Source organism: Zootermopsis nevadensis, unplaced genomic scaffold (genome assembly GCF_977971745.1).
Source record: "Zootermopsis nevadensis isolate Lab colony 2312 unplaced genomic scaffold, Znev_1.0 Znev_ptg000011l, whole genome shotgun sequence".
NCBI lineage: Eukaryota > Metazoa > Arthropoda > Insecta > Blattodea > Termopsidae > Zootermopsis > Zootermopsis nevadensis.
Window position 1 is genome coordinate 7,053,823 of NW_028259143.1, and position 25,398 is coordinate 7,079,220.

Consider the following 25,398-nt stretch of genomic DNA (forward strand, 5'->3'; position numbering starts at 1 on the left):
GATAAGGTCTTATTTATGGACACTTAATGAAAAGTGGTTGTCATATATAGGATCTAATGGTTTTAATATTTAAACGGATCTGGTTGAATACGTGCCATGTGAACTGCAGATGGCTGTCTTCCTGGTTGTGGTGATGACTCGTCGCCCTGATGATGAAGGTAGTAGGGACCTCTAAAACGTAGTTAAACTTCTACTTGATTACACAGAGCAACAACGCTGAAGACAGCCGCATTCAGACTCACCGCCGTGAAAACCTCAAATCTTACTTATGAATTGTTGTCATCTCACTCAGGGCAAGGTTAGCCAATAATCTCACTGACTGAGAAGAACTCTGCTTCATAGAATTAGGTTTTTCTTTCATCTTTCAGATAGCAGGTTTTCTGGAAAGTTCCATTCATATATTGATCAGACTCCTTGGAAAAGGAGAGCGGGCTGTCACAGGTACATACCCATGTCTTGAGCGGTGTTTGAACCCGCAAACTCAGTGTTTGGTTCAAGACCACACTACGTTTGAATTTTCACGTACGTTCTTATAATGTTCTGACCTGTTGCTTTCGGAAACGTATGTGTAAGCTTACAGTACTTCCTGATTCACATGCTAATTCGAGTTTCTTACGGCTGTGGTAACATTTGTGGTTTAGGTTTTGACACCCGGTAGTCTTGTGGTTGATTAACAGTTTCAGAGGAACGCGTCGCTTCCATATTCAGGTTTTACAGCAACCGAAAATATGTTCTTGTTATGATGGGTAAAAAATACCTGTAAATGCCTGCAAATTGGTTTTATATTTACAGTAGACTGTTATTACGTGTACACAGTGGTTACTGAGCTTTGAACGAAATGAGATTGTGCATTGTATAGGTCTACTTGTGCTAACATTGTAGCAATATGTAATTGCTTTTGCATGTGGGATGAATGACTGATATTCAAACAACTAGAAAGCCTTATTGCAAAGCTGCAAACAAGCGTGTAGCACATGTCTAGGTAGTAATACGCTTCATCACTTTGTGATCGACTATGTGTGGCCAATTTTAATCACTAATGGATGACTGATCTGTCAGTGACGTGTAACATCTCTTGATACAAGTTTGAAGAACTGAAGTGAATTAAATTGCGACAGAAATACGTAGCCACTTTTATGAAGTTTGATATTTGCTTTCTGGCTTCATCATCATCATCAGAGTCAGACAGTAAGCACTTCTGAAACGTCGGTAAACTTCGGCCACAATACATCACAAAAAACGCAGATGACAACCATCATCTTTATGGGAAAGATAGTTTATCCAGTAAGTTGCAAACTATTTCTGTGTTCAGCCGTGCGCAATTCGTACTTCTTTCGATCCGGTTGTGTCTAGGGTGAGTGGATCACAGGAACAAGCAATCGGGAAAGGCGTGTTTTTTTTCAATTAAACAAGCGTTATCACCTCGTTTGCTATGCCAAAACACTAAAGGTTAGGACACACAAAGCAATAAATTGTTGTCTTGTATGGTTGTTAAAAATGGTCTCTTTCCTTGAAGGTGAAACGTAGATTACAAGTGTTTGAAATCTAGGTGGTCAGGAAGACATTTGGGCCTAGGAGGGAAGAAATAATTGGGGAATTCAGAATATTTCATAACCAGGAACTTCGTGAATTGTACAGGTCACCTAGCATAGTGAGGATAGTGTCGCACGAATTGCGGTGGCAAAGGTGCACACAAAGTTTTGGTAGGGAATTTTTCTGGAAAACGACCACTGGGCAGACCAAGAAGGAAAAGGAACGATAATATCAAGATGGATCTTAGGGAGGAGGGCTTTGAGGATACTAAATGGATGGAGTTGGCACAGGATCGAGTCCTGTGGCAGGCTTTCGTGTTGTCGGTGTTGGACCTGCAGGTTCTGCTACCGGGGAGTTAGTGCCCTGCGTTAGTAGAATTATGGGTAAACACGGAACTAGTCCAGGGTACATGGGACAGACTTCAGCTATGTGACAGGACATGGAAAAACGTCACGCTGACGGGAAATAGGGTGGTCCGTGCAACATATAAATGTGTCATGATTTGTTTAGCTTTTCACAAAACATGATCAAATCTGTAAGAAATACTTTATTTTGACAAAATGTTTCATATATGAACGTGATATATTTTTCAGTTTAAACTATAAACCTGTAAATGTTAGACAAGTTTTATCAAGAAGTGTTAGGTAAACAGAACGTGCACAGTAAACTGACATTATTTTCATGTCACGTTATTTTTTAGTGGTATGGCATTCGAAGTATGTTGAAATACGTGTTTTGGCTGGTTTCTGCCTTTAAGTTGTCAACTGCCTTAGATTTTATTTTCGTTATTGATGGTTAATTTTCTTATTTAAATCGTACTTTATTAACCACCAACATTGACAATATAAACAGACATGAAACTCGTTCAAATTCCGTGTACATAACTTTCCGAAAGCGTTCCATACTATTTTGTATATATCATTAACAGTGGTGTTCACTTACTGCAGATACAAATCTATCGTGAGAGATTCTAACCCTCTGCTTTAGAGGTAATAAAACACAGATATGAGACTGCACAGTCTGACAATATATCTTTTACTTTGATAAATGTACACCGTATCGAAAAATATTTCAAGTGAAAGTTATAGATCCCTCCAGTGACTATTTTTTAGGTTACGTGACACATTCTCGTAGCACAAGCAATTTTTGAGAGAATTGATAACGCTGTATTTAAGCCCTATTACAAACTCCACAAGACAGCCGTGGTATGAGTCCGTTCGTAGGACTGCGACTACGTGGGCCAACGTAGCAGCTAGCTTTGTCTCCACAACGTCGTTGGAACAATTCAGTTGCACAAATGTCAAAATTCCTTTGTTTAGTAGAACCGTAGTCTGATTGAATTGACCCAGAACGCGTTTCCTTTGTATTTCATGTCATCGTTCATCAACCGCTTAATTAACTGACTTAACTCGATGGAGTACAGTCGTTCTTCAGAAGCAGATTGAGTCTTAGTTATTAAAGAAATATCTGCGAAGATTCATTAGCCTGTTCACAAGAGCATACAACCGGTTCTTATTCTGAGCCAAATTAATCCATCTACACCTTGAACCCTTTGTCTTCAAAATCCTTTTAAATATTGTCCTCTTCTCTGCGCCTTGGCCTCAAAGTAATTTCTTCCCTTCAGATTCTCTGACCACAATTTTGTATTTTCTCACCAAATTTCATTCGCGTTACATGTCCCACATGCCTTCTCTTATATTTGATATTTAATAGTGAAACAAATTATGAACAACTTCCATATCTATAACTGAGAGGATTTCGACTTTAGATTTTGGCTTTTAACTGGAATTTATTTAGGAATATGAGACAGATGCTTGTTCAATTTTTGCTATAACAGTACAAAATTCCAAACAGAACACTAAAAAGAAGTAGGCCCAGTTAAATTTTCTTTCTTAATCTTAAATAATACTGAAATAGGGTGCTCCATACGACCCGTGTGACGAAAAGCACAGGAGAGAAATTGTTTCTCTCTGGGTGTAGGAAACCAGGCGTGTCTCCTGTAATTGATCATTTGTTCCTAAAAATAATGTGGTTTCACATCATTATCATCGCTTGTAAAATATCTATGGCGATCCTAATGACAGCAACATTGGAGTCATTGACGGGCTTTCAAGTGATAAAAAATGTTACCTGAATCGGTGCTGAACAATACGTGTATATCACAGTGAGTGCTGAACGAGATTCTGGTATCATACTGCGATACAAAAGGTTTAATTCTACGGTAATTGGGGCTCCTTCTGAATGAGCTTAATAGGACAGAGTAACAAGGGGAGAATTAATTAAAGTTAAATAAAGATGAAATATGGACCAAGGAGAAAATTTATTCTACAAATTGAACAGAACCGAATAGGAGAAGCACACTACCTGAGGCTTCTTTGTCTCGGCACGTTTCTCAATACAATAGGAGTTTTGTCAGTTGGAAATCCTTGCTATTTTTCCCTACAAAATTTGTTGTCGTAAGTCTACTTCCCAAACCTTTTGACAGATATTTGGGAAGTCTATACTGCAGTGTAATCTGCTTTCCAACCCGCCGTATGTCACGGTTACAGTACTGTGAGATTTTATATGATGATTGCGGCAGTAAGATCCATGAGAAGTCGCAGCATCCCAGAAGACAGCCATCTTCATATTCACAGCCGTGAGAACCTGAAATTTCAACTGAGTGTTTACGACCTTGGGCCTTTTGAGCAATGGAATTTCAGGTTCCCAATCCCACACGAGGAACGAGTTATTTATCCCGTTTCTGCGTGTTATTTGCCTGCGTAGGTAGAGGTGTTTGTTATGTACCTATCTCCCACTGAAGGAATCTTCGAAAATGTCAAGAATATTAATATTATCAGAATTAATTATTAATTGGAACATAGTAAGGACTTTGTGAATCCACACACACACATACACACACATATTATCTAAGCGTTAAGGGAAAATTTTGCCAAAGACAATGGATCACCTCATGGCTTGCCCCATCTTAGATTCATGAGGGTTTTATAAATTAACATAAGCACTGTACTGACCACTTCTAGGCTCTTGGCTTTTATCACTGAAAGAACGAACCCACTCGTTAGATACACGATCAAAAATAAATATGGTTTTATGATGAAGTGAAATATCTGACAGCTCGTAACGAAATCGAACTCTTCAGTTCGGTAATTGTACTGTTTGAATTTTCGCAGCTTCGATGTTGTCAAATTTGAACACAAATCAGATTTTGCCAGTTCATATCAGCAGTGACTCGTGACGCAAGCTTGATCAGTATGTATTCATCCATTTCGACATTGTTTGCTACACGCGCATACGGAAAGCCCAGAGGAGAGGCTTTTCCGTTACTGTGTAACAAACAGGCACTCAGTACAAATAGGGTAAAATGATCATGAGCAAACATACTGGATGCTGGGGATAAAACGCCACTACCGTTCGATCTGTGATACAAACGTGAACGCACCGGCATAATGCTGCCTGTTGATTTTCTTGAGGCTGTTTGAGCAGAATGCCGCTGGAGAATGTTGGGATCATTGCAGGGACCGGTAGCGGTCTCTTGTGGGTTCCACAGAACGCGTTCAATTTGTTGACTAGCTAAGCGACTATCAGCTAAAGCGGTGGCGACGTGAATTTGTAAAGGGCGTGAAATTCCCTATGTATTCTCTTTTATATTCTAATAAATATGGCTTTTATTTCGTCAATTTATGATGTTTACTTTAGATAATATTAAAGTTTTCCGTAGAGCGTGCACAAAAGTTTAAAAACCTGAAAAAACTCCGTAGGGCTGCTACCACTTTGCCATTTAAATCCCCGTCATTTAAAGGTTAACCATGTGAGCGACTGTCAGTGTCTCACGATGAAGTTACAAGTTTAAAAAGTCCTGCAGTTTTATCTTTTGAGACTTTCACTTCAGAAGCACAAAAGTAGTCGCCACGATTGTATATATTTCTTGTTTCTGCTTGTCTTACTTATGAGAATATTTGGTCAGATAGTTTTTTGTTTCTTAATTTGGATTTCATTTCCGTTTGCTTGTTACTGGAAGATTTGTCACCCCTTTTGTCTCACAAAGTTGTCGCCACTGTTCCAGACTTTATCGGAGCTCCAGCTTCAGGCAAAGACAAAGGTCTGAATTGTTAATTAAAAATTAATTACCATTTACACATTACGAAGTGATTGGCTATAATTACCAAGTTACCAGTATGCAACAGAATATTGTAATTGATGCAAGATAAGCAGTTTAAGAACTACTTAAGTTATGGTCTGATAACTTCAGGTTGCGTTCCGTTGATGGGTCATTGCACGTCACTGGAAATTAGGAAACACGATTTCACATCGCTTTAGTAGCTATGGCATGTAGTCCTGCTATTCGATTGATACATTAGTGGTAACTCGGTTCACTGGTAACGAAGAACAGCTCAGCTGCTTTATGAGGGACATTTCATTCAGCGCGCTTAAAATTAAAATTGTAATCTCTGTCTAATACTGAATTCAAGGATCCGTGGAGTTTTACCTCCACAGTCCAATACTTCCTTATGATATGACATTTTTATTTCAGAGACAGTTTTGTTCTTTTCTGTTGGTTCGTTTACTGACACGCTTAGTGAAGTTACGCGGGTTAACATCTGAATCTTTATATACCAGAGGGAAATGAAAATGTGAAAACTTGAATTTGACTTCAGGAAGTTCGTACGTATTCATTACTTGAGTAGTTTAGATGATTCACTTAGTTTCGTTTGCAAGTGAGAAACTTACACAGCATATGAACTACGCTGATGTTCTTTCTGTATAGAAGTGTAAATAAAGTTCCAATATACTATTTAACATCTTCTTACTATACAACTCTCATTTTCTATTTGTATTTATTAACTCAGCACTTCATGTAATAAACCATTAAAGAAAATTAATGGTGCAAAATATATTGCACACACTTTTTTTATAAACTATCCGCTTTAGGTTCTAAGTAATCGATAAAATGTCTGGATTTTGTACATTCAAATTTTGGAATTTTACATAGGAGATTAATGTATTTGGTAAAAAAGAAAATTAACTATTTGAAAACCTAGTGTCCCACTCGTTTCGACAGTCATCAAGTCTGAATTTTTTATTTATGATTTTCATGTGTTTTCAATGTAAAAAGCGATTATTTCCTCAAACAGCTTTAACTATTCGATCTTCATAATGGCGTAATGTTGTGTTTTCTTTGCGGTAGGGACTAAATTATTAAATACTGTTTACGTAAGCTTCGGTTTTAAAGGTTAAGTACAATATTTGAATATTTTCAAATATGGTGCCTGGTCATGGTGTAGGTCAGTGTCAGACGACGTGCTGCTTGTGTGGTTCAGCTGTAGTCTTCTTCCAAGTAAACATGGCGTAAAGGTGATGGTTCCACTTGTACTCGACGGTCAACAAAAGTTGGCTCACTTTATCAGTTAGATTTTTCCTTCACAAGAGAAACCGGTGTGAACAAATGTTGTTAGCAAACATCTGAATGCTGGTCTATACAGTGAAGGGGAAAATTATTACTGTCGGCAGTTCCTAGCATCCTGAATTGTCAAAACAAAGCGACGTAAAATCGTTACTTTAACCCAATTACGTTTCCTGCGTCTTAGTACGTTACTGCATTCGAATGGACTTGCATATCATACATTGTAAAGTTTCGTATAACTAATGTAAGAGGTATTGGTTAATTTATCGTAAAACTTTGTTGAAACAGGTGCTTTCGGGATGGGGCGCATGCATCCAGTGTCCACCATTGATTTCATGGGTCCTTGATATAGTGCTCCGTGGAGGTCGTCGCAGATGGTGCCATTCGTCGGGATGTGTTAGCAGTGCCATATGGACCAGAACAGTTAAATTTGTGCTCCACATCACAGTGACACTAACTAAAGCCACCAGTCAGTTCGTTACGTTATAGACACAAATGTATTATAGGTATATAATGTTCAGGGCGACTGAATGAAAGACTTTATGGGGGATGAGCCATGTAAGAATGGAGCTACTATCCAATGCTTCGGAGACTCTGCCTCCATCATCAGGGGTTACACGACTTATCTCCGGATTTAATTTTTGTACAATGAAGTCTTTCAATTTGAAAGTATCATTTCCTCAGCCATCTGTTGGCACTAAAATTGCCGATTGTGATTGTGATAATCAGTGTATTATTGTCTCCATCGTCAGGGGTAAAATTCAGCTCTGTAGAAGACGACACGGCGTCTCAATCTCCAAAAAAACACAATCGAAATTTTCAATCACATGTATCTTATTGCCTGTAGCGATGCGAACAGAGAACGTACTCCATCGGAATATTGCTCATTTACTTTTTTCATGTAATAGCTATTTAAAATTATTGAGCAGCACAAAATTCTGCACGAGGTGCTCAGTATTTTCGAAAAATCATTGGTCGCATATGTTTTTAAACCACGTGAAATGGACTCCACCTCATCCTTGTTACATTTCTAGTCATTTCGCATTTCTGCAATGTCTATGGTGCATACTCGTAAAAGAAGACGAGGTTTGAATATTTCAAAATATTCTTTACGCTCTTTCCTGGCCCATGTAGGGTTCAGACCCTTCCTTACAATTCGAGTCAGTTTACGATTATGGGCGTCCTGTTTCATCCTCATTCGTATCTGGGTAGAGCACCATCCAGCAAAGCAATTTGACTGGAAGGATGTCGTTGTAAGGAACGACTTGAAATTTAATCCTCCAAAGCGGAACTGGGAACAGGCTCGAATAACATGGCTCTATAAGACTTTGCAGATTTGTCGATACCCGTTTTATTATTTTACATGTATATCCAAATTAAATTGGTTTCGGATTGCTCATCTAATTCAGAAAGCCGAATCCTTAAGCTAACAATTGATCAACTTGTGAAGACATTACCTGTCTTTTACAGAATTTGATTTCACAAGAACTCGCCGTTGAATTCTGTTCTGAGCCAGCCGATTCTTCATCCTATTATTTTCTTAGAATCTACCATTTTTCACCCAAGTCTTTCAAGTGCTCTACACTCAGGCATTCGTACTAAAATCTGTTGTGGTATTTCACTCCTCCGAGGCTCCACAGAATATTTCGTTTGATGTTAGGGCTCGTTAGCTCTTAACATGCTGAGGTCAATTTGGAATAGACGTCAAATTGGACTGATGTAAACTAAAGTAAAGTTCTGCAAACAAATTTAAGGTTTCCACAACGGCTTAAACTTATATTGCGGTTTTCTGTGTTTCTGCACCGTATGATTTTCTGATTTTATACCAGAATTTCAATGGAACATTTGCACGGTGCAGGTACCCAGAAGACCACAATATAAATTGGGTCCTACATCCCATAACATTATTTTTTTATCAAAACCTAAGATGAACCATGACACTAAATATTTGTTATAGTAGCCATCATCAATATGCGTGCTTCAAGGTCACAGTAAAATTGTACAACGTTTCAGCACGAACAGTGTTGCCCAGGGAAGTTACAACAGCTCAGAACTCTCAGCGTAGCAAAGCTAGCAGCTCTGTATTGTTTACTAAGAGCCTAAGGGCAAAGAAGGGGGATGTTTGAATGTCTGCCGTGCCCTGAAGCATTCACCAGGGCGATGAGGATGATGGGTACTGCAAGTACATCTGGATCGTTCGTAAACGAATTAGGAGACAGTCACTTTCATGTTCGGCGCCGTGAGTACCTAAAATCTCAACGTTCATAATTTTTCACACATGAATACCGACTCTACGTAAGGCATGTGGTTGATAAGGCACCGTTGAGTAGGCGAGTTACATCCCCAACTGTAACTGAGCACGTTTTGGAAAACTGGAAGGAGGGCAATTTTTTTCTATCTCTGCAGTGGCGCTCTTGTCTTGTTGAACATTGCTTCTGGAGGACATCAATTCACTCCTTGAACAGTGTAGGATTAACGTTTTTGTATTCCTTTCTCGCCAACTCTAGACATATCTAAGGAGACGTCAGAACGTCTTAAGGCTCTTCAGTCGATGATTGATAAACGAAAGGATGTTGATGATAATGATGGTGCTAATGATGATAAAGGTTTGTTATTATTGGTCTCTGAGCAATTTACTACTTCTTGTCACTAATGATATAACGAGACCGAAGAATCTAAATAAACTGTTATTAATAGCTTAATTATAATTACAGTAACCAGCTGTCTGTTGTAGCCTGAAAGACCAAGGCCTTGTGGGAAATCTGAGGTTAGGAGACTTATCGTCGCTGTTAACATGAGTCAAAGCTCAAGTTATCTGTCCTTTCAATGAGTATAATAGTACAACATTAGATCTGCAGGTGAAATGTAAAAGTGTCACAATGATTATCTGGATAGTTGAGAACTGGTTTCAGGCGCCATTACACCCCTCCCGCCAGCAGATGTTGATAAGACTATTAATTACTTTATATATGAATGAAAAAGTCATGTCTGCTTATACAAATTTTTCACAGTGACATATTTGTGGTATTTCGATGTAGAGACTTGCACAAAATCTGTTATTAGACTGATATTCCGGGACAAGGATCTAAGTTACTATAAAAGATAAAATATATTGTATTAAATTGAAGGTAATTATATACCTACACATGTCGGTACTGGATGGAGTTGAGTGAATACTTTTTCTGTCCGCTAGCTTCAACCCACGCGACCCAGATTCAATGTGATTGCTCAGAGCAAATTCGCTGCTCACGCTAGGAATCGAACACAGGTCCCACAAGTTTACTTTGTATCAGTCGAACTAAAGCATTCCCGTAAACCATCCACTGAGAAATGGAGCCTCAGAGAATTTGCAATATCGGAAGTAACTGATGGTTACTGAACTGTTACAGAGACCTGAAATTATCACGGAAGTTGGCGGCGTATGTCATGTAGTATGAAATAAAAATAATTTGGTTTATAGAGATTCTATTGCTGTTAGCTTGTAGTGGATCTGCTGATTGGTAAAATGTTCTGTTTGTAACTGAACTACAGGAACTGTGTCGGTTGTTACATTTATTTGGTTTGTGTAATTGCTTGCTATATTAAATGAATGGATGACTGCTGTTCGTGGCTTGGATAGAGAAGGGAAAATTAGAATGTTACTCGAAACGAGGCATATCATATTATTGCTTTAATTGTGAAAGTGACGTGCTCTTCAACGGTAGCAACATAATCGTTAAACGAAAATTCGCTAAATAAAGACTAATTTTCCTATTAATTTCAAGGCAATGATATCAAATGACTGCTGTGATTTGGGTTGGGTTATGCAGATAGTTATATACATACATACGAAAATTAAGTTTTTCAGAAAGCTAAGGTTCACCAAAGTCCACACAACAGGTCAGACAAATTTCGGATTAAGTGCCGTAAATTAAACCACATCTTCCTCTTTCCAAATCTTTTCTAATTCATTATTATTGTACTTCGGCGCTGTATAATCTGAGGAATTGAATGTATCGTTAAATAAACAAGGAAAATACATTTATAAATAAACAAATAAAATAATTTGCCCTCCTATCTGTTTCTTGGTTTTCCAAGTAAACGATTCGCATCAGAACTTTGTATTTACATTCTTCTTATCTTACCCATCATGTCCACGTGCCTCGCTTATAGTAGCTTCCTGGATATAGCTTTTGTGACGGGCTTACGTATGTAAATAACAAAGTTCCTTGTTGTATGTTGTCAAAACTGCTCAGTTACATAATATTTAACGTTTTCTTCCAAGAATGATAATCTATTTGTTGCGAATCTTCGCACATCATAGAACAAGGCTTCAGCAATGACAGTGTTAAGAGATTTCGAAAAGTGCTTCTTGTTTGTTTGTACAATGGAAATTGCTTGTGTCCGTACATGTATGTTTAAGCTGGTAACTTGTGTGTTAATATTATCCTTATTTTATGGAAGGGAGTGTTCCATTGACAAGTACAGTCACTGTCAAACCAAGAAAACAATCAAATATATATATGTATAAAGCATTTCCTTTTTTAAGTAGTGATGACGGAATTATTAAAAATGAAGTAACCTTTACCCTCCACATGGTGATGCATAACTGATGTATGTAAAATTCTGACAGTAATTACATGGATTGTTCGCATTGTTTGGTAGAATATTTCTCTCTCACGTCAAACTGTGTCTGTGTGTTTCCATTGCTGTAAGCAGTTACAGAGTGGAACATTTCCCCCTCCGCGATTAAATATTTGTTTATATGTTTGTGTGCTTAAATTAGCCAGTTATGTGGCAACAAAACGTATATATATGTAGACATACCATGTTAATTTCATGACTTCATCAAAATCAAACGTATGATTTAATTATAGTTATGTGTTGTGTCATGCTGAAACACCTTTGTTCATTTGTGGATATGTGTAGTTCTGTAGAATGGAAGATCTGTCGTGAAGTTTTGTAAAATTAACACGTCGTTATATTTTGTAGTATAATTCTCACATCTTGCATAACTTGGAAAAAAATATTAACACTTTTCTGTAGGCGTGGTGCATTTTCGGTTTCTGAGGTATTAGATGAATGTTCTTAATATCATTTGTGCTGTTCGAATATACGAATATACATTGAGGATTTTTAGAAAAAATTGTACGTAAGGAAGTGAAGTAACAGGAAGATAGAGAAAATTACACAGTGAAGAGCTTAATAAATTGTAAATATCCAAATGGTCTGTTCTTTGGGTGTAGGGTAGGATTGTTGCAGGTCACCGGATATTTAAATTCAGTTTAATCAATAATGTATAGAATGATGAGTAGGCATGATGTGTGGGATATGATTGTGTCTGATGAAATTAACAACGTAACAAAAGGAATATTAATTTTTAATCAGAATTATTGGTACTTTGCCTGTTTTATAGACATTTCTCTTATGATTATGCATGTTCAAAATGTGAACGTTACCTATGTCAGGAACATAAAAGCGAATTCAAATAGAAATTTACACATGGTTGATAGTGATGAAATTATTTCAATTATTAGAATTCATTTGTTTTTGCACAATAGTTGTTTGTATTCCAGGAACGGCGAATGGAATAAAATATGTCAATTTAAAATTACCAATGTTTTGAACTCATTTGTTTACATCCGTTAGAATCCTTATTTTATTACTCTTTTGGAATTGTCATGTAGCCTTAAATTCATTGTGACTGGTAGCTGGAAGGGATCCAGTTATATAAAGCTGCGGCTTCCAGATCTTCTCACCTCAACACCCTTCCGGGTGCAGAGATAAAATAACTCATCCATGAGCTGTTGTCCGTGGCTTTTGCACGGACGCGGTTTTATGACTGGATGATGAAGTCTCTCTGCACGTTCTTTACACAAAACGAACTCATGCAGAGGAGGACATGTTATTCAGTATCCGGACACTATGAACGGAATTTGATTAAATTTGATATTGTAGTATGCAATGCAAATTATCGGAAAGACCTTGCTGAAAATGTACCTAAGAGAAACACGTTGTGATGCAGATTGAATTCAGCTGGCTGAAGTATCGGGTTCTTAACATGGTAACGAGTTCCATTAAAGGACAGAAATTTCTTGACCAGCTGAGCAACAGTCAACTGAACTTCGTTCAATAGATGTGGTTACAGATATAGGCTCACGTTTGTGTTGTAAGGACACATTGACTTGTCATTGTCCGCTGACTGATAGAATGTGATTAAATATTTGCTGACATTATTTATTAGAAAGTGATATAGTCTCTATATATAAATATTATTGAATAAAAATTAATTTATCTGATGACATCGAATCTGACTTCGTATATTTTCTCTCCCTTATAAGTCAGTCGCTTGTCACAGGTTGAAAACCATCATCAATGTTAAACAAGTGCTATAAAAATAACATTGCAATAGGCGATTTTGAATTAGAGATAGTTTATATTTCCTCAAAATGTCAATGCACAGTCAAGGATTCGTACTTACATAAGTAAATTTCCACAGACCAGAACACAGAATTGCTTAATCCTTCAATGCGAGTTCTGTTTTTAGTGGTTAATCACTGTGCCTGTCGCAACACCTAATCTATATTTTGTATGAAAACTTTCATAGGGATACCAGAATCACACAAGTCAATAGAAAAGAAATTTCATTTCCGTATATTACTGTATAAAGTTCTCTGAAATCTCAAAACCCCAAACGTATTATAAAGCTGAATAAACTTTCTCTTTACATTAAAGCATGCTTTTCTATCTCAAGTAGTAAAGTTTAAATTCAGATTTCTTTTTCCGTCTCCGTCTCCGTCGTTCCGTCCGTGTTCTGTAACGTAGCCAGACTGCGTCTGGGCGGCGGGGAACAGAGACAGGGACTGGATGATGTTCATCATCGTGTTCACTTCCCGATTATTTTACTTGCGCAGTCAAGCTCGTAAGTTTCCTCTTCGTTTTATTGCGTATATGCACGGGGTTTTGTAAATTGAGCAGTAAAAATTAAATATCAAGTACATTGGACAGGATGAGCCCTGAAGGGTTGAGGAAGGGCTGCTACCGTAAACAAAAGAATTACTTTGCAGCAACACAAAAAATAAAACGGAGAGGGACTAGTTTACAAAAAGGGGACTGCAGTAGGAGGAATGGACAACGCAGGAGAGTAATGCTCATTATTATTTTAAAAGCAAATCAGAAACGGTTCAGTGTGCATAAGAAGCCACCGGTACAGCGGTGGTCATCACAGAGACCACAAAAGCATCGGAGCGTGTTTAATGAACACAGGAAAATAACAGCAGGAATGAAAGCTGATTACCTCACCACATTGCATTTTGTTTCTATGTTTAACGACACTGTGTCAACATGAGAGTGTTTCTCCTTCTGCCGCACTTCATGTGTCAGACCTGCATTCTATCTAGAAGTTTATCCTACTTTTTCCTATAATCCGATATTTTGTCTATAACTGCAGATATTTCTAATCCATTCCAGATGTGTTCATTTTGGGGCACAGGCTTTATTTATTGTTAGAAATTTAATTTAAGCTGCTTGTGTCCCAGTCGACTTATTTTCTTCGATTTTCATGCTTCACTTATAGTAAATCTTCTAGTTATTAATGAGACACTGAAGAATGTACAAGGGAAAGGATATGATGGGAAGCAGCCGTGGCTTATTTTAAATTCTACCCCGATATTAGTCTCTGGATAAAATAATGATTTGTCGAATAACTGGACTCATGGCCGAGATAAGAAGTGGGCATTTTGTAGTACGAATATGAACAAGAATGACTAAATATACTGCAGAGTTCAAAAACTACGGACGAAAATTGATTATTTAACGACGCTTTATCAGTTACATTAAATTGATGAGATGTGAGAAGAATTATGAATTTTTCGGTAAGAAATGTTTTGTAGGAGAACTTTTTTCTCTATAAAGTATGTTACTGTTTTATTTTACGATTCTACAATGAATCTTAAAATTGCTTAGTATTTACAAGAAAAATCCGTTGAATCTTTCTTCTGCTTTGGAGTCGTTAATTACCAGTGTAAACGAAATTGAACCTGTCTTGTTATCTTAATAAACGAAAAACATCTGTCCCGCTTTACTAATGGTAATTGTGTTATTATTTAAATAAAGAAAATAAAGTTGTGTACAGTTTCCATAAAATGATCAGTATACAAAGAGCGTGTTTGTTTCCTTTTTGGTGGCCATTTTACAATTTTTTTTTAAAAAATATCTGAATTGTGATATTGTAATTATGATATTATTATAATATTACATGATTTTATTATCAGCCATGGGTCTATGGAAAGAACGTCTTCTGTGTAACCGGTTTTAGGATATGCCGTGTTTTCGAGGTACGTGGGCTAAGTACCTCGTAAATCGGGCGCACCTCCGTAATCCACGCTGACATATTTTACAGAAACTCACCCGATGCTGTAGCTTTGGATGCCAATCCATCTTGTTATCGTTTTAAATCCCATACGTAATGAGGATCTTCATAATTTGTGCGTGATGTTGGTAATGAATTAAGAGCAGAAATGGATACAGTAGTTGTTTCAAAACGAATCTGTAGGACTGGCGATGAACATGGATACATGCTTACGAATTCATCCGAATACGAAATGGAAAGAGTCAAAGCCCAGGTAGCGAATGAAACCTTGTATGAAGAACACCCACGTTTCGTGGAACGGGAGAAGGTGTTGCATCTCGTCTCTCTTTTGTCGAGATTGCTCATAGCTATTATTGTTTAAGCCGTACCGTGTATAAATTTAACCAAGAGGATTATATAGACCTGTGTAATACACGCAGAGCTATAAATTTGTAGGCAATCCGGCGCCATACTGGCTAAATGTCCGTTTCTCTTGAAGGCAGACGCGAAGGTTCGTACGATTCCAACACCTTTATTATGCACCTTTTTCGTGTTACATTTCTGCCCGAGTTAACTACATGCGTATGTATGTTTGTCCACCGTAGTTCATTTGGTTTGCTTTTATTTGTAACACACCCCTACTCGCTCAGATACTATATTTCAGCACATAACACTGCATCCGTATATTGTCTTTACATTTTACTAGCTAACTTAACTTCGAAATAATCTGACATTGTTTCCTGCCCTGACTGATTTCAATCCAATCCATACTTACCTACGCCATTTATTCAGAATCCATTTTAATATTAACCTCCAGTCTACACCTAGGTCTTCGAATAATCTCTTCCCTTCACGTTTTTAATAAAAAAACTATTTATTTCTAATTTCTTCCAAGATGGTGTACTGTACCGCCAGATTTAATATAATTTGTGCACTTTCTTCGTTTAATTTACGGGGGCACTGGAAATTGTCCATGCCATTGATTATCCGCCTAGAAACTGACTTTTATCTCAGAAGAATCCCTCGAGTATGAGATTTTTGTTGACGAAGCGATTCTAGGAATAGTTTATCTTTAATCTTTTGATCGTAATTACACAAAGGTTTTGTATTCATCTATAGACAAATTGCAATGACTTTGGACATGATATTCAGCTTCGTGTACCCAGATGCAGCATCCGAATTATGACCGTAAAACTTTTGCAACATCTGCGCACAGAAGGTTGTGTGTTCTTTTCTTGTTACTGAGATACACGTCTGACACCGCCACTTCAGTCCGCAACGAACCAGAATCGTTGGTTGGACTAGGGGCAGAAAAGTTATTTTAACCTAACTTAAGTTTATTAGAATTTTCAGAACAAAAGGAATCCTGCATGTAGCAAACACATGTCTTTTATTCATAAGATTTGTTGACGGAAGCCGAGTTTTCTAAAAGGGGAATTCTATGGTTAAGTTAACTTTTCATAAGCTGAATGCTGATCTTAAAGTAAGCCACTACCTGTCTCCGTCTCTAAAATCTGGGTTACAGAGATGAAGTCAGTGCATAAACGTGTTCCATCTGAATTATTTTCCATTAATTCCTAAATTCAGCAACCGTCAGTTTCAGCGTAGGAATAACTGTGAAGAACGCAAAAAGAATGGAAACTATCGGAATATCTGTTTTTAATTTATAGTTGAAAAGTCTGATGAAAACCTAGTTATTTATTCTTTTGCTTTGTTCGTTAATTATCCTTTGCCTAAGCACTGACGAATTTAATAACAATTAAAAACAAACGGACATTAGAAAACTTTTAATGACGTCCATGCTTTTTTCATTATATGGTTTTATTCACGGTTAAGTCACGAGTACATTTAAAAGTACTACGATACCCTAAAATGTAGAGGGAGAAAAGTCTTATTAGAATCCGCTACTGATTAAATAGGAATGGTGATGGTAAATCATTATCCGCTAGCCTGCCCCTACTCTTGTGTCTACTTAACCACTGTCTGTTTTTCACTACGACTGTTTTTAGGACATAGGTATATGGTCGAAGCTGTGCATAACTTCATCTCTTCAAAACCCCGACTTCCAAACTTACCAGTGTCAAATCCGAGAATGACAAAATACTCTTCAAATGTCATATAAACCAACCGAAAGTTCAAAATATTCACACCCGTGATCATTCTCCGCGCGAATTTATATCTTCACAGCATTACAGGAACAACTGTGAAATGTCATCATTAAAATCTCCAGAATACCATGGAACAGAGTCCTTCTTGAGAAGCTGATAGACATTTAGCTTAATAATAAATCCTCTGTCTTTTATGATGAGCTAAGTTCATTAATGTGTTCAGACTTGCCTGCAATCGGATTTCTGTGCCAGCTGAATCTAGTTCACAAACGTACATCTTATTTGTGATCCAATTGAGTATCGCCCGATCATGGAATCGTATAATTATTTTTCCTGATAGTCTCACTTTACAGATTGACGTGTTTGACAAATCCAGGCGGGATTTCCCAGAACTTCTTAGCATGATATTTTTTACGGTACTTTAAATAGAACTAAGGATGTGATTTGCAGTGATCAAGATTCTTACATTTTACGCATCACGCAAGAGATAAATTGGAACGGAATACAAAATGTGCTACAACATTTCCCCTCCGTAAAAATTACGTCGGTTAGTGTCGAGCAGTTGCCGAATTTTTATCAAAACTGTACTCAATATTATTTAAAATAATTATCATTCGGTTGAACAAGGTAGACTGAACTTCGCAGCCGAACTGACCGACTGGCCGCTCCTACTTAGTATACCGGAGGTCCTGTATTCGAGTATCTGAAGGGATATAGTCTATTCCGAGGCGTTTACTGGTTTTTATTCCCCTGTTCAAGCAGGAGCTGCGATAGTAATTTGCAGTAGGCCACCACCGCTTCCTTTCACATCCGTTGCATTCACTGGCATCCATTGAAGCCATATAATACAGTAATTATGACATCAAGTTTTTGCTAATTTAAATTACGGGAAACATACTTTAATTTTTGTCCGCCAATTTAAATTACGAGTATAACTAGAATTTTGAACGCGCATTTTCCACACAAATTAATGCATTGTCAGATATACGTCCAACCATTAATTTGATATAATTTGAAAACTAATTTAAACACTAAACACTAAATATGGTATGCACTCCACAATGTACTATTGGTAGCTTTATAAAATTTCTGCCATTTTGTAACTTCACTGGCAGATAAAATTTTTGATAGATACAGAGTTTGCTAGGAATTTTATATGCCGTTCCATTAGTTAATGGCTTTAATCTCAAATAAATTGCTGAGAGTATTTTTCAGTTCGTAATCTGTAATTCAAATGACCATTTCTCGCTCTGTGTATGCAAACTATTTTACATTTGTGTAGTTTTGTGTTATGTAGAATTTTTAATATTTCACTGATGAAGCCACATTATCTGAAAATAAAATCCGCAATAAAAATCCTATTAGTATGGTTTTGTGAGTGGACGACATTCTGTGTTTGGTAAATATCTATCTTTTGCTTAGTGAATCGAGTCACTGACAGACGGCTGGATTCTGTCGAATAGCTTTCAAGAATTCCAAATATTTTAATTAAAGTTTAGGTTGTTGATTGATCAGTGTCCAAAGAGGACGAAACGTTTTAAATTAAATGTCTTGGTTAATTGCTTAGTTAAAGTTATATTACACTATTTATTAATTCAAAAGCCCAAATTCTTTGCAATTAATGGTAAATAAGGGATATAAATCAAATTTGAATGCCATTGGCTGAAAATTAAACTGATCGCTATGCCTCGATGATAGGTCTGTGTGTCTTGTTCGCTTCTGGGCAAATGATACCTGACTACAACTATTAATTGTAACTATATATGAGACCTACTTACACCGACAAGATTATTTACTTCATTTCCCGAATGTGTTTTGTTCGTAAGGACCAGGTACATTGATCGACTCCCGTGAACGACTTACTCACTCTATTTTTTAATAATTAATACGTTTGTATCAAATTCATTGCGCTTTCTAATAAGTAAATGTTTATTCAGTGTTAAGATCGTTTAAATTCAGTTAGTGTTTATAGTGATGCTGTTTTACTTTACACTTGGATTTACTCATTGTCCATTTAACCACTTAGGTATACTTTTCTGAATTTATTTCGATGTTATAAATTAATGATAAAGTCACTAAACACCACTAATAGGATGTAATATTGAGACAAATTATTATGTATTTTGTTAAAAACACTTTACATCGAAAACATTTTATAGCAGCGTCATAGATCTTCAATTTATTTTAAACAATTTCCAATTTTTTTATACGTGAGTAATTTAATTTAAATTGACAAATCAGTTCGAACCTAATGTAAATTATGTTTTATGCAGGACCGATACTAATTAAAATGAAAGTAGCATAACAGTTTACAACTCCAAATTTGAAATTTAATTCATATACGTAAAGCATGTGATATGTATAGTTACTACTGGGTTTTAAAGTGTTAATCGTGTTGTTGGTCGTATATACGTGTTCTTTCGAAATTGGGATTAATGTTGAAAAATGGTCTGGGACTAAAATGTTATCACTCACACCTGGAATTCATGTTTTCGCATTTCGTTCTCCTGCCTTAAATTCCATTCTCCCTCGGCTCTGAGAAAGAAGATGTAAAACAGTAATTTTACTTGTTTTATTTCCAAGCGTGAAACTTTATCTCTCACCAGCAAGGGAGGTGATAAATCGCTGGTATTCGAAGAGAGAAAGTACGTCACTGATGTGGAAATTTGAACGCATGGGAGATGCAGACATTTCGTACTGACAGAGGGACGTAAGATGTTGTACGAGTTCTATCAAGGATGATGTGATGGAAGTCATGTAGCACAAATGAGGGAAAGAGGAAGTACGTGCTCAATATTCATTGGAAATCTAACGAAGAAATGAGACGCCATAATTTAAATTGGTGGAGGATATTGAAGTGGAAGGGAAATGCTCTGGGGAAGGAGAAATGTCTCACTAAATTTATTTAAAAAATTTATAAGAAGTAGGCACTTGAAGACCAGGTTGTTGATGGAAGAATCATGTGAGGTTATGGGCTCGCATTAAATGCTTCATTGATGATTTAATTGTGGTGATGGTGCTAAGGTTTTAGCCTTTTACTGAGAGTGAATTTTTTTTATTATTGTAGTGAGAAAGAGTGAAGATTTTAATGTGTGATTTATGCACACACATTTTGTAGTTGCTGTTTTGAACACTTTATTGGCCTTTATTTTTATTTACAGCAGATGACTATCGTTGTAAAGATAAGAGCATTGGAAGTGTACATAAACAATTATTTTCTGTCTCTATTCTTACGATAAAAGAGTTGTAGGTCTAAATTAGGTTATACATATACTAATCGCCCTGACGATGAAGGCAATAAGAACCTGAGAAATGTCGGAAAACTTCTACCAGATTAGAAGGCACAACATAGTCACCGCCTTAAGAACCTGAAATCTCACCAATTTAGAAACTCTTGCCTCATGTAGCCAAGTCCTTCCTGAGATGCTAACAGTCGCTCAGGCACTCAAGAAATTCCCAACATGTTATGGAACCCGAAGGTGCATTAGAAGCGTGGAAAATGGGGTTACCTGCTCGGTGGCATTTATAACCTCGTCACTAGAGGGAGGTGAGTGGTCAGCTTCACGCTCCGACCATTTTACTCCTGAGGTAAGAATTCATGGTACCCAGTGGTTAGGAGGATGGCTCCTCAGAGACAGTCCGAACGTCGACATCTTTTGTACAATGAGGTGATTTTATGAGAAAAAATTACCATTTCCGTTTCGTAATCATGTAAAGTAGTTGTTGCTCGGACCAACACTGAACAAAATTATAATCGTCTGACATAACGTCATATTTAACCGAAAAAAGTCCAGTGGACATAATAAAATTTGAGCAAATTTAGACTATTTTGCCATTATGCGTGTATATACACGTTAAGATGTGATGATTTTTTTTTTGGACGGAACTATTTTAATCTCTCTTGCTGTATGGACGTAACCAACTGTGAAAAATTTGTGGTATTATTCACAGTGAATTAACAAACGTGAAATTCGCGTAAATCTGATCAGCCATGATATCTGACGACCAATGAACTGACAACAATTCCAGGTTTGTGTTCTGTACGGTTGGTATCCGTGATAAAATGACTGTTTCAGCTGTCAAATTTTGATCTACAGGCGAAAATAAAATAAAAATATCAGTGTATTATTTTATGCTTCACGGGCTGTCATGAAATCTGTCACCTGTGTTAACTGCCCCTGAGCCTGTTAGTGAAATATATCAAAATAATTGGCAGAAATGACGACACGACACGAATACGCCATGAAAGGACAATAACGAGAATCTTTTGTCAGTAAAAATGTACAACTTCTATGTTGTTAACGGTGTTGAGAGAATATGCCGAACGTTCTTGTTAACCGTGCTAACTCCATTTTATGTTTTCGGTTCTTCGTGTTACAGTATCACTAAATCACGAAAGAAAGACAGAAGACTTTATTTTATATATATATATATATATATATATAAGCGTTTTATGCGGATTGTTTGAATAAATGCAGAAGGAAACTATTGTTGTATCTTTTAAGTACTATCTTAGTAGTACGTGCAGGTACTGAGGAAAATCACTAAAATCTTAGCGAGAATTGTCAGTATTAAGATTCGATCTCGCGCAGAAGACGGTCTTTGCAGTTGATACACGGCGTCATCCGCTCTCGTTCGTCTGTGGTTGTTAAAGATTAAACGCGTTTGTGGATTTCTCTGGCGTGGCGCTATCAACTCTGTTCGTATGTTACATCAAAGAACGTAAACAGTTTTGTTAATTTAAGGTAAACAGACTTGTCACGGTATTTATTTTTTATTAATTTATACATGAGTCAGTTGTTTATTGTGCGATATATCATACTGTAGATCGGACTGTGTAAATGAAAGATACATCAAGTCTCTTTATGTAACTACGTACTTGTTTTCTGTAAAATAATTTGTCAGAAATATTATCTTTACGTCACAACAGGACAGCAATGAGATCGGTAATAGTAGCATACAAAATAATCAACTTTGTACATTTACAAAATTGACAGCTCTGTAAATCCAGAACGAAACTTCCAGAATTATCGACGTCTGTTGAGGATGAACGCGTTGTAAGGAAATCTGCAGCAAGATGTTAACAATATCCTCGCCGTTTGATGCTGGATATGATAAAATACAGTATCAGAGAAGTAATACTTCTTAAACATGAAGACTGTAGGAAAAAAGTGATTGTAAGCTACGTGGGCGACGTTCAGGAATCATTAGAGTGCAGATGCTTTCATGAGTCATCGAGTTGGAAGGACCCTTTTGCTTGCCCATTTCGAATCTGAGACGGAGCAATGTACAGTCGGATTGATGTCTTGCATTGTTTTCCTCACCCTGCCCAGAAATATTACCATGGAACCTCCTTTCAAATCCTTTCGTCTTTGAAATTTGTGATAATTTCCCAAGTCATTCGAAGTTATGTATCGTCTACAGTTGAAACGGAGTCTTTGAAGAGCTTCAAAGCAGATCAGTTATATTCGCCATTTTTGTCGCATTCACTGGTGAACCGCCACTATTCCTGCAAGTTCCATTGCAGTCATTCTTAAAATTTATACGAAGTATGTTAATAGCCAACTCCACACGTGCAAACTTGAAGTTTGCTTGACTTTCCACATTCAATTAACGCATTCTGGAGAAATGCTGATTGCTTTCCTTTAAGTTTGGTAATTTATCTTTGTCTCTTCACTTTCGGCGTCTCTACCATATACATCCTTCCTGTTCCTATGCGTTTATTGGCTCCGTTGCTTGTCCCTTTGGGCTGCAGCGTGAGGAGAGACGCCGCCAAAGTTTCCAAAGAGCTCAAGTATCTAATTACCTAAAGAGCTGTATTCGCGTGTTTCTGCTTATTTATCCAAAGGACCATCGCGAATAATATTGTATTTTAACGCAGTAGGCAAGGCAAAATCTACGTGATGGACAAATGGTTACGTCCTTCAAGGGACCCGATGTCTCTCTGAATTTTTAACATGAATACTCTAATGAATTTGGCCTTTAAGTGCAGATGTACAATATTGTGCTCGTTTTCATCAACAGATTTTTTTGTTTGTTTCCAGATGCTGATTTCTCTGTCATTCTGAAGTATCCTTATTGTAGTGGGGGCGCGTTTGAAGAAGACTTATCGACCTACAGGCCACCAAACGTAAGTGCACACATTTTATGAGAATACTTATACCAGATCGTGAATGTGAGTTATTATCTTTGGTTCTGGATTGAATTAGTCTGTGAGTTTATGCTGTGAGAGAGGACACTCAGACTATCTTTTTTCGTGCCTTACCTGTGGTTTTCTTTTCCGTGATATGAAAATTGCGCTAACGGAGCCGATTGGGGGTGGGGGTGGGGGGATTATATTATTCAGTGTTCTGTCTGACGACAGGTCCATTGTTCTGCCCAAAAAGAGCTCTCCAGTTTTCCCTATTCTCAGATTCTCGTTTTAATTCCTGGAACTTCATCTTCTTTCCTTGTTTAAGATCGTCAGTTAGCTGTATCAGTCTTCTTCCCAGTCCTCTCTTTCCTTCAACCTGGCCTTCGATGATATCACTCAGTAATCCATTCCTTCTCATAATATGTCCCAGCCAGTTAGCTTTCCTTCGTGTAATCGCCTGCAGAATGTTTCTTTGCTCGTTGACTCTCCTCAATACTTCTTCGTTGGTCACTCGATCCGTCCACCTGATCTTCTCTATTCTTCTCCAACACCACATTTCAAAACTCTCCAGGTATTTCTGTTCCTTCTTCCTGAGTGACCAAGTCTCTGCTCCGTACAGCGCGAATCTCCATACGTAACACTTCACTAGGTGTAAACAGTATGAACTTTCTCTAATATTGACCTAGTTAGTTATTGTTATCTTCTGTGGTTTTTTCAATTATTCTCGGGCTACCAGCTGTGACAGGGCGTAGAATTGAGGAAACGTTTAACCACCTGACACGGCTGGTAGCCCGAGAATAATTCATTATACTTAGTTGCCGTGAAAGATCGTACATCTTTTGTGCTGTGATGATGTGATATTTTATTACTTGTTGCGTGTTATTACCTCTATTCATCCTTCGATAGAAAAGATAAAAAGAGGAATTTCAAATAAGAGTATATTGATAGAGATCCTGCAGCGATGGAGTAAACATATTTCCCAGTTGTGTTCTTTGGTTCGCAGAAAGTTTAAAATAAGCTGTACTATGGCCACCGTTCTCTCCGTTCGCTATAACTCGAGAATCGCTGAACAGATGCTCATAAAATTTTATATTGGGAAGTTATACTAAAATTTGTCGACATACCCCAAATTTAGTAGTATGACAACGATAACATATACTTTACACGAAGATCTATGAGCGTTTCTGTGCGTATCTAGAACGGAATTCACTGAATATTTAAAGGGGCGAAAATATATGTTAGGAAAGTTGTACACAAGAATGAAACACAATTATGTTAATACAATTTATTAGAAAGTCTTGTGGTTCTTAGAAAATAACTCGGAAACTATTGAACTGGTTTGGAAATGTTATATTCGTGTTTCTTGATAATGCAGTTCGCTTATTTAAGCTGTTTATACCTTTAAGAGAGCATCAGAAGTTATCTTTGACAAAATCAAAATCTGGAGGCTATAACAGACCGAGGGAACGAGAATGTTGCACTCTGCAGAGACCACATTTTTTCTAGTTTAGTTTATTGTTCTTGATGTTCATTTATTGAAGATACATAATAATATATTCAAATGTAATCGTATTGAAGATATCACATTGCTGTCAAAGATTTTTTCTTTCATCTTTTATGAACATATTTGTCGTGTGCATAAACGTTTCAAGTAAAACTTCTAAAGTTACAGCATATGCGAAATTTAATCGAAATCAGTAGAATCTGCGATGAAATATGCGAAATTATTGAATGAAGGTAGAAAGAAGGCATCGAGAATGGATGGAAATAGGACAAATTGTAACTTTCAATAGTCTAATTCAAGACCATCTGTAGTTATGTGAACATGAATTTTCCTTTTGATTAGAGTTTCCAAATTTGGAGTCATGGCGCCCAAGGGGCCTAGAAGCTT

The 25,398-nt window shown here is 37.1% G+C and overlaps 1 protein-coding gene across 1 annotated transcript in view; it reads left to right on the top strand.

The window, feature by feature from the left end:
* LOC110828107 (leucine rich repeat protein connectin) overlaps positions 1-25,398 on the top strand; it is a 288,857-nt gene that overhangs the window by 87,998 nt on the left and 175,461 nt on the right. The window contains exon 3 of the mRNA XM_022060466.2: positions 23,419-23,504. The gene's annotated coding sequence lies outside the window, so the exon portion shown is untranslated. The remainder of the gene's footprint in view (positions 1-23,418; positions 23,505-25,398) is intronic.